Genomic DNA, 14,712 nt, shown 5'->3' with positions numbered 1-14,712 from the left:
ATACATGAGCACAGACTCTGATGGGACTAGTCATGCACTGAAGTGCTTTGCGGGATCTGGGCCTTAAGGAGCAGTTAAATTAAAAAGTGTAGTATTAGGCACCTTCAAACTTGAAAATCTTTCAATTTGTGCTATAATGGAAAGCAAATCTCTTAACATTTATGTTGCAAAGTACTGATATTCATTATATCCAACCATTCATATGTAAAGATGTCCCAGGAGCTCCAGCTAAAATACAAAACAAAACATGCTGTCCGCACCATGGATCAAAAGACAATATAAATGGCAAGCTGCCACTCACCTAGTGCCAGGAGAACTTGAAACATTTTTAAAAGGTTACAATAAAGCCCCACACATTTTGATCCTATCTGGATTTCATAGTACTACTTATACTATGCGTAAACTCTACAGTTGAGTTTTTCAAGGCTAAATAGTGGAGTTAGCCATACAGGTATTTGGTGGCTAAACCCCCAGTCAACTTTGAAAGTGTCTGTCTATACCTGTCTATCATCTTTGGTATTTGTATAGTACCAATGTATATAGGCACAATATAAAGTTTGTGTATGGATCTATAATATTTCCTGATCTTCTCCTTCTTCAGCAAACATATAGGCTGCTGTATTTGGTCTCCCTGGCTATATAATTGAGTCATCTGAGTATATAATTGAGTCATCCCCATATAACTGTCCCTAACTATAAGGAGGGATAGGTTAGAACTGCTCTTTAACTGGCTAGGTGTTAGGTGGAGAGTTCTACTTTATCAAAATTAATCCAAACCTTTGAAAAGGTCAGATTAGAAACCCAGGATTTTGGGTGGGTTTGGTGTGAATACTTGTTCTGAAAACCTAGATCCAAGCAGAGTTCAGATAGGGTAAAATTGAAGCTGTTCTGCAATTGTAGCTGCCAGCTGACTATTAGTGCCCACATGAGGAGAGGAGGAGGAATTCTTTATGAAAACAAAGTGTTTTGGTTTTGTTTTGATTCAGGGTACAGAGGGTGCAAAATCCCACTTCGTCGGATGCATGTAGTGGAAATTTCCAGAGGCAGGTATAAATATGCAAGCAAGAATCAGGCTAGGGATAACGAGGTTAGTTCAATCAGGGAGGATGAGGCCCTCTTCCAGCAGTTAGGTGTGAACACCAAGGGAGGAGAAACTGCTTTTGTAGTTGGCGAGCCACTCACAGTCTTTGTTTAAACCTGAGCTCATGGTGTCAAATTTGCAAATGAACTGAAGCTCAGCAGTTTCTCTTTGAAGTCTGACCCTGAAGTTTTTTTGCTGCAGGATGGCTACCTTTAAATCTGCTATTGTGTGTCCAGGGAGGTTGAAGTGTTCTCCTACAGGTTTTTTTTATATTGCCATTCCTAATATCTGATTTGTGTCCATTTATTCTTTTATGTAGGGACTGTCCAGTTTGGCCAATGTATATAGCAGAGGGACATTGCTGGCATATGATGGCATATATTACATTAGTGAACGTGCAGGTGAATGAACTGGTGATGGTGTGGCTGATCTGGTTAGGTCCTGTGATGGTGTCGCTGGTGTAGATATGTGGGCAGAGTTGGCATCGCGGTTTGTTGAATGGATTGGTTCCTGAGTTAGAGTTACTATGGTGCGGTGTGTAGTTGCTGGTGAGAATATGCTTCAGGTTGGTGGGTTATCTGTGGGCGAGGACTGGCCTGCCTCCCCAGGCCTGTGAAAGTGAGGGATCGTTGTCCAGGATGGGTTGTAGATCACTGATAATGCGTTAGAAAGGTTTTAGCTGAGGACTATGTGATGGCCAGTGGAGTTCTCTTGGTTTCTTTCTTGGTCTTGTTTTGCAGCAGGAGGCTTCTGGGTACACATCTGGCTCTGTTGATCTGTTTCCCTATTTCCTTGTACTGGTATTTTAGTTTTGAGAATGCTTGGTGAAGATCTTGTAGGTGTTGGTCTCTGTCTGAGGGGTTGGAGCAAATGCGGTTGTACCTCAGCGTTTGGCTGTTGACAATGGATCGTGTGGTGTGTCTGGGATGGAAGCTGGAGTCATGAAGGTAGGCATAGCAGTTGGAGGGTTTTCAGTATAGGGTGGTGTTAATGTGACCATCACTTATTTGCACCATGGTGTCTAGGAAGTGGACCTCCCGTGTAGATCGGTCCAGGTTGAGGTTGATGGTGGGGTGGAACCTGTTGAAATTGTGGTGGAATTCTTCCAGGGTTTCCTTCCCATGGGTCCAGATGATGAAGGTGTCATCAATGTAGCATAGGTAGAGAAGGGGTGTGAGTGGACGAGAGTTGAGGAAGCGTTGTTCCAGGTCAGCCATAAAAAATGTTGGCATATTGTGGGGCCATGCGGGTGCCCATAGTGGTGGCACTGGTCTGGAGGTATATATTGTCACCAAATTTGAAATAATTGTGCATGAGGATAAAGTCACAGAGCTCAACAACCAGTTGTGCTGAGGCATCATCAGGGATACTTTTCTTGACAGCTTGTATTCCATCTGTGTGTGGGATGTTTGTGTAGAGAGCTTCTACATCCATGGAGGCTAGGATGGTGTTTTCTGGAAGATCACCAATGCATTGTAGTTTTCTCAGGAAATCAGTGGTGTCACAGATATAGCTGGGAGTGCTGGTGGCGTAGGGTCTGAGTAGAGAGTCCACATATCCGGACAGTCCTTCAGTGAGAGTGCCAATGCCCGAGATGATGGGGCGTCCAGGATTTCCAGGTTTGTGGATCTTGGGTAGTAGATAGAATAACACCGGTTGGGGCTGTAAGGGTATGTTGATTTCTTCAGATGAAGTGAGCTGTAGCTCACGAAAGCTTATGCTCAAATAAATTGGTTAGTCTCTAAGGTGCCACTAGTACTCCTTTTTCTTTTAGCTGAGCTTTAGTTCATTTGCAAATTTGACACCATGAGCTCAGGATTAAACAAAGACTGTGATTGGCTAGCCAACTACAAGAGCAGTTTCTCCTCCTGTGGTGTTCACACCTCAACTGCTAGAAGAGGGCCTCGTCCTGCCTGATTGAACTAACCTTGTTATCCATAGCCTGATTCTTGCTTGCATATTTATGCCTGCCTCTGGAAATTCCCACTACATACATCCGACGAAGTGGGTGTTCACCCACGAAAGCTTATGCTCCAATACGTCTGTTAGTCTATAACGTGCCACAGGACTCTTTGCCGCCTTACGAAGTACAACAAATTTAACTTCCAAAACACAAATATTTCTTAAATTATAGGAAAGTGGTTAAGGTTAAGAGAAGGGGACAGGCTTGCCTATTAATCTTGATTTTGTTGTTCGACTTGATAGATTGTTTCAGTCCATCAGTGAGTTAGCTGATGCTAATTATGGAAAAGAAAAACCTATTTCAATCAAAACAAAACTGAGATATTTTAGTTGGGGAGGGCCCCATAGCTGGTACTTGACAATGCCTAATGTGACAGCTGCCAGTTCATTGAATGGCTCTTTGCTTTATGGTTACATGCAGCTGGATGGAAAAGTTCTAACTTTGTTCTTCCTTTTATAATAGGCTATAATAGTTTTGAAATGGATTTCTTAAGCAGTCTGGGTTTCCCAGTGGTCCTTCCTCCTTCCCTCAGTGAAAGAGCCTTCTTTTTTCCATTTTGTAAACGGTCACTTTTTGCCCCTGCTTGGTTTCAGACTCACCACCACCCCATCCATATTTAAAACTTTTTGTATAATAGGATCAAGAAGGTGGATACTTTTTGCTCTCTCTGAGTTTGCGATTGGGTGCATGGACTAGTCTCAGAAAAACTGCTGCTGCTGTTCCTTCCTGCTGCTTTCATATTTTTTTTTTGTTAATAGGTAGTTTTAAGTACAGCTGTTAATATCATCAGAGGTTGACCTCCACTGCCAAGTTCACTGAAACGTTCGCTGAGGTTTGGGAACCTGTGCTAATTTCTGCTATCAGCTAGAAGTTAGCCAATGAATAATGACTTCTGCTAAAGATTGCTTTGAGATATTAGATTTTCAGACTAAAACTCAAGGGGTGCAAACATGGGAAAATAAGACCTAGAAATAAGTTTGAACTGAGTGTTTACTAAAAAGAAAAAAAAATTGTATAAAAACTGTGAATTAGCTTCAATATTGGTAACCTATTATATTTACTATGGTAGTGTCTAGAGGCTCAAACCAACACTAAGGCCCCATTGTGTATTTACACATAACAAGGCAATCCCTGACCCCCCAAAATTTACAATCTAAATAGGCAACACCCAAAAACAAAGGGCAGGTGAAGGCAACAGACGTGAAATGAATCATCCACAAGGTCAATAACCAAACTGGGATTAGAACTCTGATTGCCTGACCCCCAAACCAGAGCCTTTTTCACTTGGCCACACAACCTCTCTGAGTGTCTTCATTTATATAAGTGAATTTGTTTGCTCAACTGTTTGAAATAAAAGTATCCTCAACACCATTGCAAACGTGTATCATATGAGTATGCCAGTTTAAAATCTCCCCACAGCTTTCTTTGCAAGCTTGGGAGTCAGTCAGTGAGCAGAAATAATACCATATGACTATCCACACAGCAACTGCAAACATTCTAGAAATTAGTGGAGGTAAATAGCTCATCAGAATTGCTATACTGGATCAGACAAATGGTCCATCTAGCCCAGTATCCTGTCACCCAACAGTGGCCAATGACAGAGGTTTCAGAGGGAATGAACAATACAGGGCAAATATTGAGTGATCTATTCTCTGTTCTCCACTCCCAGCTTCTGGCAGTTAGAGGCTAAGAACACCCAGAGCAAGAGATTGCATCCCTGACAGTCTTGGCTAATAGCCATTGATGAACTTATCTTCCAGGAATTTATCTAATTATTTTTTTAATTAGTTATAGCTTACAGCTATATCTTCACAACAGCCCCTGGCAACAAGTTCCACAGGTGGACTGTACATTGTGTGAAGTAGCCCTTCCTTTTGTTTGTTTTAAACCTTCTGCCTATTAATTTCATTGGGTGATCCCTGGTTCTTGTGTTATGGGAAGGGGTAAATAATACTTAGCTGTTCGCTGTCTACACACCATTCATGATTTTATAGACCTCTATCATATCCCTCTTATTAGTCTCTTTTCTAAGATGAACAGTTCCAGTCTTTTTACTTTTTCCTCGTATAGAAGGTGTTCTATACCTCTAGTCATTTTTGTTGCCCTTCTCTACAACTTTTCCAATTTTTTGTGATGGGGTGACCAGAACTGCATGCAGTAATCAAGGGGTGGTTTACATTGATTAATATAATGACATTATGAGATTTTCTGTCTTATTATCTATCCCTTTCATAATGGTTCCTAACATTCTGTTATCTTGTTGATTGCTGCTGCAGATTGAGCAGGTGTTTTCATAGAACTATCCACAATGACTCCAAGATCTCTTTCTTGAGTAGTAACAGCTAATTTATATCCCATCATATTGTATATATGGTTGGGATTATGTTTTCCAATGTGCATTACTTTGCCTTTATCAACATTGAATTTCATCTTTCATTCTGTTGCCAGTCAACCAATTTTGTGAGACTCCTTTTTAATTCTTCACAGTCAGCATTGTACTTAACTGTCTTGAGTAATTTTGTATTGTTTGCAAATTTTTCCACTTCACTGTTTACCCTCTTTTTCAAATCATTTTTGAATATGTCGAAGAGCACTGGTCCCAAAACAGGTCCCCGGGGGACACTGCTATTTACCACTCTCTATTCTGAAACTGGTGTATTTATCCTATCTTTTATATCCTATCTTTTAACCAGTTACTGATCCATGAGAGGACCTTACCTTTTATCCCATGACTGCTTACTTTGTTTAAAAGCCTTTGGAGAGATATATTGTCCACATGCTTGTTGATCCTCTCAAAGAATTCTAAAAGATTGGTGAGGCATGATTTCCCTTTACAAAAGCTGTGTTGACTTTTCCCCAACAAATCATGTTCATCTACGTGTCTGATCATTCTGGTCTTTACCATGGTTTCAACCAATTTGCCTGTACTAAAGTTGCTTACTGGCCTGTAATTGCCAGGATTGCCTCTAAATTGGTGTCACATTAGCTATCCTCAATCATCTGATATAGAGGTTGATTTAAGCTGCATGTTACATACCACTGTTAGTATTTCCGCAATTTCGTATTTGAGTGTTTTCAGAACTCTTGGGTGGATACCATCTGGTCCTGGTGACTTATTACTGTTTAATTTATCAATTTGTTCCAAAACCTCCTGTACTGACACCTCAATCTAGGACAATTCCTCAGATTTGTCACTGAAAAGAACGGCTCAGGTATAGGAATCTCCCTCACATCCTCTGACTAAAATATGTGCACACAACCTATGCATAGATATATTGTGAATAACAACACATCTGTAAAATCAAAGTCTATTCCTGGATAATTCTGCAACAGAAAAAAAAAAGGATAATTGTAAAATTAACCATAATGTGTTAGCTGAAGGAGGATGAGAAGGTAAGCAGAACCAGAACCTTTCTGACTATCTGTTTGCTAGTTCTAGGCAAAATCCAGGGTTGCTTTTCATTATGCAAAGTCTCTTTGACCAAGTTTTGTTTAATTAGCTGAAAGATCAGGTGTAAACCTCCAAAATCCTGGGTGTAGAAGGGTTTGATAATGCTGCCAGTTTCTGTGTCTGTCTGATGTTGCAGCAGGTTTGGCTTTTGTTTGTAATATTTAATACTAAATTAGTGATTTTCCTGTGAGTGGTGATTTTCTTGAAAATCTTAAAAATGTTCTTTCAGACTTGTAAATTCATTCATAGTATTTCAAAAATTAAACGACTTTCAGGTCACTGTGGTGCTAATAATAGCTTTGCTGTAAGATATTGTGAATAATTCATAAACATAAGAATAACATTCTGACATTTTCCTAATCTAACCTAAAAGATTAGAATCCAGTGGGAAACTTGATACTATGCACTAGCTGTTTGCTCCAGAACAGATTCTAAGAGACCCTCTATGGGGATGCAGGACTCCTCCTTTTAGTCATCCTGATGTTAGGTGCTCGAACCCTATATAAGGTTGTAAGGTAATTACAGCTGAGTCACAGTGACAGGTGCTTCTAGTTAACTTCAACCAGGTTATAAAAACAGTTGGAGCCCCTTATGGGAGGAACCGAGTGTATGAGACAGAAAGATCATGTAATAAAAGCTATAGAAACATTCAGGCTTGAGGAGAAAGCCAAGACTTTTGTCAAATTGCTACCATACCGCCCAACAGTTTTGAACACTGGCTTGTGGAGTCCTGGCTGATGCCCTAAGTCTGTTTGTATGTGTCTAGGAGACCTCTGCTGCGAACGGGAGTGGAACTCTCTTATAACACCCCACCCACCTCCAGGCCTGTGCAGTTTTATCCCAGCTATTTGGACTCTGTGAAGACTGAAGTCAATATGTCTTTCTCTTTATCTCTCCCTGAAGATGGGCAGAGGTGAGGTAAGTTTGAACTAATCTCTTTTGTATATCATTTATTCAGAGTAAACCTGGACCTGATTTCACTGTTTCCCACATTATGAATGACCTTTATGGGATGTAGACAGATTTCTCCCTTTCTGCATTTTCTATGCTTTAATTATTAACTAACTTGATATGTTTTAGTGTTTTATTTATTTATTCAATAATGTTGCACTGTTAATAAATTGACTGATGGTCCTATACATTATAATGGGCTATTTCCCCCCCCCCCCATTTTAGTACTCTGATTCTCTTCATGAAGTGCTTAACTGTCTCCATGGTTCTTACCCCTTACATCCTTACATAACAGACCACATACTGTATCTTCCTCTGCATGTTTAAGTGCAGAATGCTTTATTTTCATTTATGTGCCTTCATGTATTGTTAATTATGCTAAAAATAACAGCTCAGTTTCATAGTAGCCCCAATGTGTAATACATAATTTCACTTAAGCCTCCATTCATAATGAGAATGACTAAAAATTCTAAGGAATTTTTTTTTAAAAAACCCTCTTTTTATAGTACTAGTTTTTATTTGGAATTTTTCTAGCAATTTTTGTTTGTTTGTTTTATCCAACTATAATGATCCATGCAGAGGGCTGCAGGCCTTGGCTCCAGGGAAGGCTGACCTATTTAGCAGGAAGATTGGGTAACCCAAGGAAGCCATTTTTGAAGTAGATTGAGGTTGCTGAGATCTGCAGGGATATGAGAGCTCAAACTAATAAGCTATCACCGTATCTGTGACACTTGCCTCCTGATTGTTTTGTTTTAATTCCAGCAAAAATGGAACAAAGTCCCCCAAGAGTGTCTGTGGTTGACCTGCTGGATTTATGTTCCCACGTAGCTGAACATTTCAAACTACTTTAATACACATTACTGACTGGATGGATGCAGGAGAAAAAAACTAAAACTTGTGAAGATTAAGGGAAAAGGAAATATGCAAAGATAAAACATTAGTAGGATATTTTAATTTGAAATAACTTATTGCAACCTCCCCAAATCTATCCAATGGAAGTAATTGCTCTGTACAGCAGACAGCTGCTGCTTTCATGCTCCTGTGGCTGTGACATTTCTGTTACAAATGTCCAATCAAAATGATCTTGGGATTCACCAAATTTGCTCTGAATAATAATTAGGATTTTTAACTCTTCTCTATTATACTGTTCACTCTGTTGTCTTCCTTGAATCTGAAGCCAAACCAACAAATGAAAACTCTGAAGTCTTTCAGATTTTTTTAAGTGAAACAAATGCATTGATTAATACATTTATTTTTCTCTACCCTGCCACTTGTAATTATGCAAATTATTATTGTTTTGTAGTCAAGGAATGCAGTATTGCTACTTTTAAATTATTTAATTAAATTATCTTAAATTGCTATTAAATTTTTAAAGAGATTAATTCCTGATTCCTCATCCTATCCATTGGTGAAAAATGTACACAAATTGTATGAAACAGAGTTGTAAAACTTTTGACTGCTTCGTCACACAAAGAAAAATCTTAATATAAAACTATCCTGTTTGGAAAAAATGCTGCATTTAAATCAGTATAATGGTTTCTTTTTCAGAGTATGAAGAAATGTTGGCAAAGACAAGAATAAAAATCCTTCAGTTTCCTCTATCTCTCTCTCATGTGGCAGAATAGCACATGAAAAAAATCATCGTGACAATTGTACTAGTCTCAAACTCTATATTATGTGAAGTGGTAAGAAGTTCAGAAGAGTGTAATGCGGCAGCTGGAAGTTACCCCCAAAGGACTTTTCAACTTGGTGGGTTAACTCTGCATGGCTATATGTAGTAAGACCACATTTATGAGAACGTGAAGTGGACGTTCAAGGGCCCTTACTGTTTCTAAGCAAGTAGCTGTTATTACATGCAGTTACGCATATCAATAACTTGTGAAGTACAATTAACTTAGGGAGTCTGCATGCTTAAAGTGCTTCCAGCTCACTTAATGTCATGTAGGCCCATTTCCACAATAAATTTTTTGTGGCAAAAGTGAAGGGCAAAAATTAGTGACATGTCTAATCTTCCAGGAACTGGTTAACTAGTTTATACTGAGTACAGTATATTTACTACAAACAGGCAATATTATTGGTGAATTCACTCAACTAACTCAGAATACATCTTCGTATCTGACTTTTTCAATATAGAATGTATAGAGTTCAATTAACATAATGGAAGAAGGGTTAAGAAGATTGTATTTCCTCAATCATCAAGTGTCTATTTGTAAATTTTAGCAGGTCCTTTTTTTCTATTCAAATATAGTAGTTTACAAATTTTATCGGACATTTATGTTAAATTATAAAACGGGGGACCCTGCCTACCGTCTACAACTGCCTGTCTGATTTCATTTTTTTTTCAGTCTACAAGATTATAAAATAATGGTTATTAGAGATGGAAAAGGGCTAGTAGATCATCTTGTCAGTTTTTCTGCCAATATAGCATTGTTCCTTATAATACTGCCTAATTTTGTCCTTTCTAGTTTTAAATGCCTCAGTATGGGGACTTCATGCTACTTATCTTTGGAGGCTATTCTACAGTCTAATAGACCTCACAACTACCCTAACTGTATCCTCACTCAATGTAATCCAAATTCTTCTTTTGGCACCTCTTTGGAAAAACCTTAACACTTTTCTTTCTTATTGGTCCCTTTTTAAATACTTATAGATAATTGTCTTACTCCTCTCCCTTATTTTTTGTTTATCACATCTATATGTGTTTAGTTCTCTTAATCTTTCTTTAAACAATCCCCCTTATTTTGTCTCTTCAATTAATTTCTTACAAGTTGTTTAGATCTTTGTAGAAGTGTAGTCTAGCGTGATGTGCTAGATGTGGTCTCTCCATTGACACTTAGAAAAGCACTACAGCAATTCTTTTATATAAGCCCTGTGCTAAGTTTAGATACACTCTGTTTTTTTTCTGTCATTGAAAACTCTTCTTATTCTTTTGATATCTCAAAAGAACACAAACTCTTTGCCCTTGGAGGGTACGCTGCCACCACCAAGTGATTTAACAAAGAATCAGGGAAAGGATCACCTGGAGTTCCTATCCCCTGCCCCAAATATCCCCCCAAGCCCTTACACCCCCTTTTCTGGGAGGCTTGAGAATAATATCCTAACCAAATGGTTACAAAGTGATCACAGACCCAACCCCCTGGGTCTTAGGACAATAGAGAAATCAGTCAGGCTCTTAAAAGAAATGGAACTTTATTGGAAAGAAAAAAGGTAAAAGAAACACCTCTGTAAAATTAGAAGGGAAGCTAATCTCACAGGGCAATCAGATTTAAAACACAGAGGATTTCCCTTTAGGCAAAAACTTTAAAGTTACAAAAAGAAAACCAGGAATACACCTTCCTCTCAGCACAGAGAAAATCACAAGCCAAAACAAAAGTAAACTAATGCATTTCCTTGATTGTACTTATTAATTCTAATGGAGTTGGATTGCTTGCTTTCTTGATCTCTCTCCGGCAAGCACACAGAACAGACAGACAAAAGCCTTCCCGCTCCCCCTCCCCCCGAACCCCTAGATTTGAAAGTATCTTGTCCCCTTATTGGCCCTTTTGGTCAGGTGCCAGCCAGGTTACCTGAGCTTCTCAACCTTTACAGGTAAAGGGATATTGTGCTTCTGGCCAGGAGGGATTTTATAGTACTATATACAGGAAGATTGTTACCCTCCCCATTATATTTATGACAAGTGTCTTTCAGTCTTGCCTGCTGAAGCTGTTCCACTTTTTATAAATGAATAAATATTTATTGGGCCAGAGAGAGAGAGCAGTAGATTAACTGTGTAGCATGGTGGTCACATCCTTCACCTATCATGACGAAGAACTAGGTTCATGTCGCTGTTGCAAATCAAACAGATTGGGGATTTGAACTTGGGTCTCCCACACCCTAGATGTATGCCTAAATTCTGGGATGCTCACATGCTAGCCAGCCCCCAATATTTTCAGCCACTACCTTTTGTGGAGGTTAGGCATGCTCAGAGCACACCTTCTAAATCAGGCCCCGTCGGTGAGATAGTGGTGGAATTCTGCCACGCCTTCAGCATGAGCTAGGGCTCCAAGCAGCTCATTAGCTATGGGACTTAGGCAGCTTGGGAACATTTAGGCACTTGTGGTAATTAGCCATGTACAGGGTTAGGAGGCATCCGAGTCATGGTTTTGTGCCTATCAGTGGCACCTAAATGTTGGATTTTGGCTTGTGAAGAGGCAGTTAGATACCTAATCCCTCTCCCCTCCTTCTGAATGTAGCCCCTGGTCCTCTTTTAGAACATCAAAGTGATTAATTCATATTTTAAATTTTTTGTCATGACTAATCCAAGTTTTTTCCCTATGATATTCCCAAATCCCCTCTCTCCGGACTCTGGAACAGGTCATTATCTGGTGGAACTTGTCAGAACTACATTAAATTGGAGCTTTGACAATTTCTTCATATGGAAGGCTGGTTCCAGTCTTCTCACCCATCCTGAGAAGTGTAACAACATCACCAGTCTGGCAAGCCTTTACTGGTTTGCCATAAACTTCAGTATTCAGTTCAAAATAAATTCTTGTTTTAAAAACTTTGGTAGGCTTTCTCAGCCGACCTAATGAACCTTTCCACAGTATCCTCTCAACATTCATTCCTCTTTCTCCAATAATGCCAACCTCCTTTTTGTCCCTTGTTTAATCTTCTTGGTTTTGATCAAATATCTGTCTCCTCTGAGACTTCCATCATCTGGAATAACCTTATTTTATCTCCCCTTTATCATTGCTTTTCAAATTTCACTGACAAACACAACTGTTCTCCCTCACCCTATTTCTTTTTTTCTCTCGTCTTCTAATGTATTTTAATTCTGTAATTTTGTTATTGATACCGTTTCTATAGAAGATGTTATACTAAGTGGTTGTATTACATAAACTGATCATTATCAGTTTGGGATTAATATACTATTCGCTTCTTGTATAGCTATACAGATGAATGAACTTTTATGGCACCATATGTAGCCAGCTGATGATCTGGCCCTTTTTGTGGGTGGAATGATAGTGGGGGATCATTGGCTTGTTGTTTTATCCTGATTTATGAATCATCTAAACTCTTTGTACCAAAAAAGCTTCCTTAAAAAGAGTTAAAAGAATAACAGCAACCCTTATTCTGACTCTTACTGAGTGCTTTGTCCTAAAACATGACATCCTCTCAATCAATCAATCAATCAATCAATCAATATAGCACCGCTCCTGCAGAGGCCTTACAGTACTTTACAAATCAAATTAAGGCATGGCCAACTCAAACAAATGTGTTTAATGTGGATTTACACTGTGGTAGGGAGTCTGAGAGAACAGTCCCAAAAGGAATAGAATGAGGAGCATAATGAGCAGGCATTTTTTTTACTAAATAACACTATTTAAATGCTTAGCATAGCTACACTGCTCCCACTTAGTGATGGTCACTTAGGGCTGAGTCTTGGAAGATGCTAAGTCTTCCTGTACAGCCCAGTGTGCTAGTTTGCCTATGTTATATTCACTGCTACTGTAGCCCAGTGCGCTAGCTTGCCTTTATTATAGTCACTGTTTTGCATTATATTCAGCAGTAATGCAAGAAACCTTCAGGCCTGTATCCTGTAACACATTAGCTTCAGCAAGTTAGCATAAGGTTTGAGACCTATGAACTTTGAACATATAAATGGCCCAACGAAAAACCGCAAGTATTTGGGGAGCTGAAAATAGAGTTAAGGGGAAGTTCTGACCACAGGGGCATGATTCAACCACAGAAGTGTCTTGGAAACAAACTGACAAACATAACAGGTATGAGATACATCTAAGCTAGCCTGCTTGCTTGCCTATATATCTTTTCTTATAAGTTTCTTATTTTCTTATGGGTTTGGCTGTTTGTTTTATTATAATAGGTTTATATTAGAGTATATTTTGGCTGTAACACAAGGGACCTACAGGACACATCCTGTATGTTGAGCTAAGGCAAAGTTCACATACATATGTTTGGAACTTTTTCACCTAGATAGATGGTGATGAGCTAAAGCATAAGGTCTATATATGTCTGTGACCTTTAACATAGAGGACGCATTGAAGTAGGTTGGCATAGGGAGCTTCCTAAGTTCATACCCTTTTAAATTTAACAGGTACACCACAACCTGTAACTTGGAAAGAACTGAAATAACCGGTTAGGACAGAAATAACAAATGATACCTAACCACAAAAGGGCTATGGTAACAAATTGATGTATATGATATACTAACCTATAGAAAAAAGACACTCCAACATTAGTAAGGTGAGGAAATACAAATAAGGAAAAGGGGAAAAATCTCCTGCTGAATATTCATCAAACATAATAGCATCAGTGCAACGTATTAGTGTGTACATGAGGAACAAATATATTTTAATAATGAGCTCTTTGATCTAGAAGAGAATGGTATAATGATTCAACGGCTGCAAAACAGCAAGCCTCTGGACTGCATCGACACGCAGAAAACTTTATAAGCCAGTCACTGTCAAAGCCAATTTTAGAAGTACTCTAATGAGGCTGTTAAGAATGCTGAAGCGACAACACAGTTATGCAAACAAAAATGGCTGTCGCATCATACTTTCTATTTAAGCAAGAGATACCACACACTACAGACTGGAGACCAATGTTAAGTGCATTGTCACCTGTTGGTCGTGAAGTTGGACACTTGGTTCCAACCAAGACTGGCAAAAGCTCACTATCTGTCTGCAAGAAACTTGACTGTGCAACCGTGAAAGACTTAGCAGTTGAAAATGTGCACACATGGCCGACGAATGCACTGATGCAGATGGACATCAAGTATTAAGTCAGTACATATGTTATCTTGATGTCAGTGGTAGTATAGCAGATGCATTTCTAGATGCGCAGGTTATAGAAAACACATCGACTGCTTTAACCCACATCTTAGCGTAAAATGCTTGTACATTGAACCGCAAAGAGATGGCTGCTTGATGGAGTTGCAAACTTCTCTGGAAGACATAGTGGAGTACAAGCTTTGCTCAGAGAAAAGTGTAACCCTAATTTCTTCTATACACGCTACAAAGGCCAACTATACCAACTAGCACTAGTATGGCTTTTTAAATGTCTTTTGAAGATTCTGCTGCTCGAACATTTAATTTCTTCATTATACTCTTTTTTTCAGCAAGAGTCCAAAAGTACTGAACATCTTGGAAAAAATAGAAGATACACTGAGATAGAAGTTCAAATGAGTCCAGCCTAGGAAAACCCACTGGCTTTCTCATAAGCAATCCTTGGCTGTTGTCTTAAATTATTGCAACCATTATTATTGGC

This window comes from Lepidochelys kempii, chromosome 1 (genome assembly GCF_965140285.1).
Source record: "Lepidochelys kempii isolate rLepKem1 chromosome 1, rLepKem1.hap1, whole genome shotgun sequence".
NCBI classification, from domain to species: Eukaryota; Metazoa; Chordata; order Testudines; family Cheloniidae; genus Lepidochelys; species Lepidochelys kempii.
Note: the sequence above shows the minus strand (reverse complement) of the source record.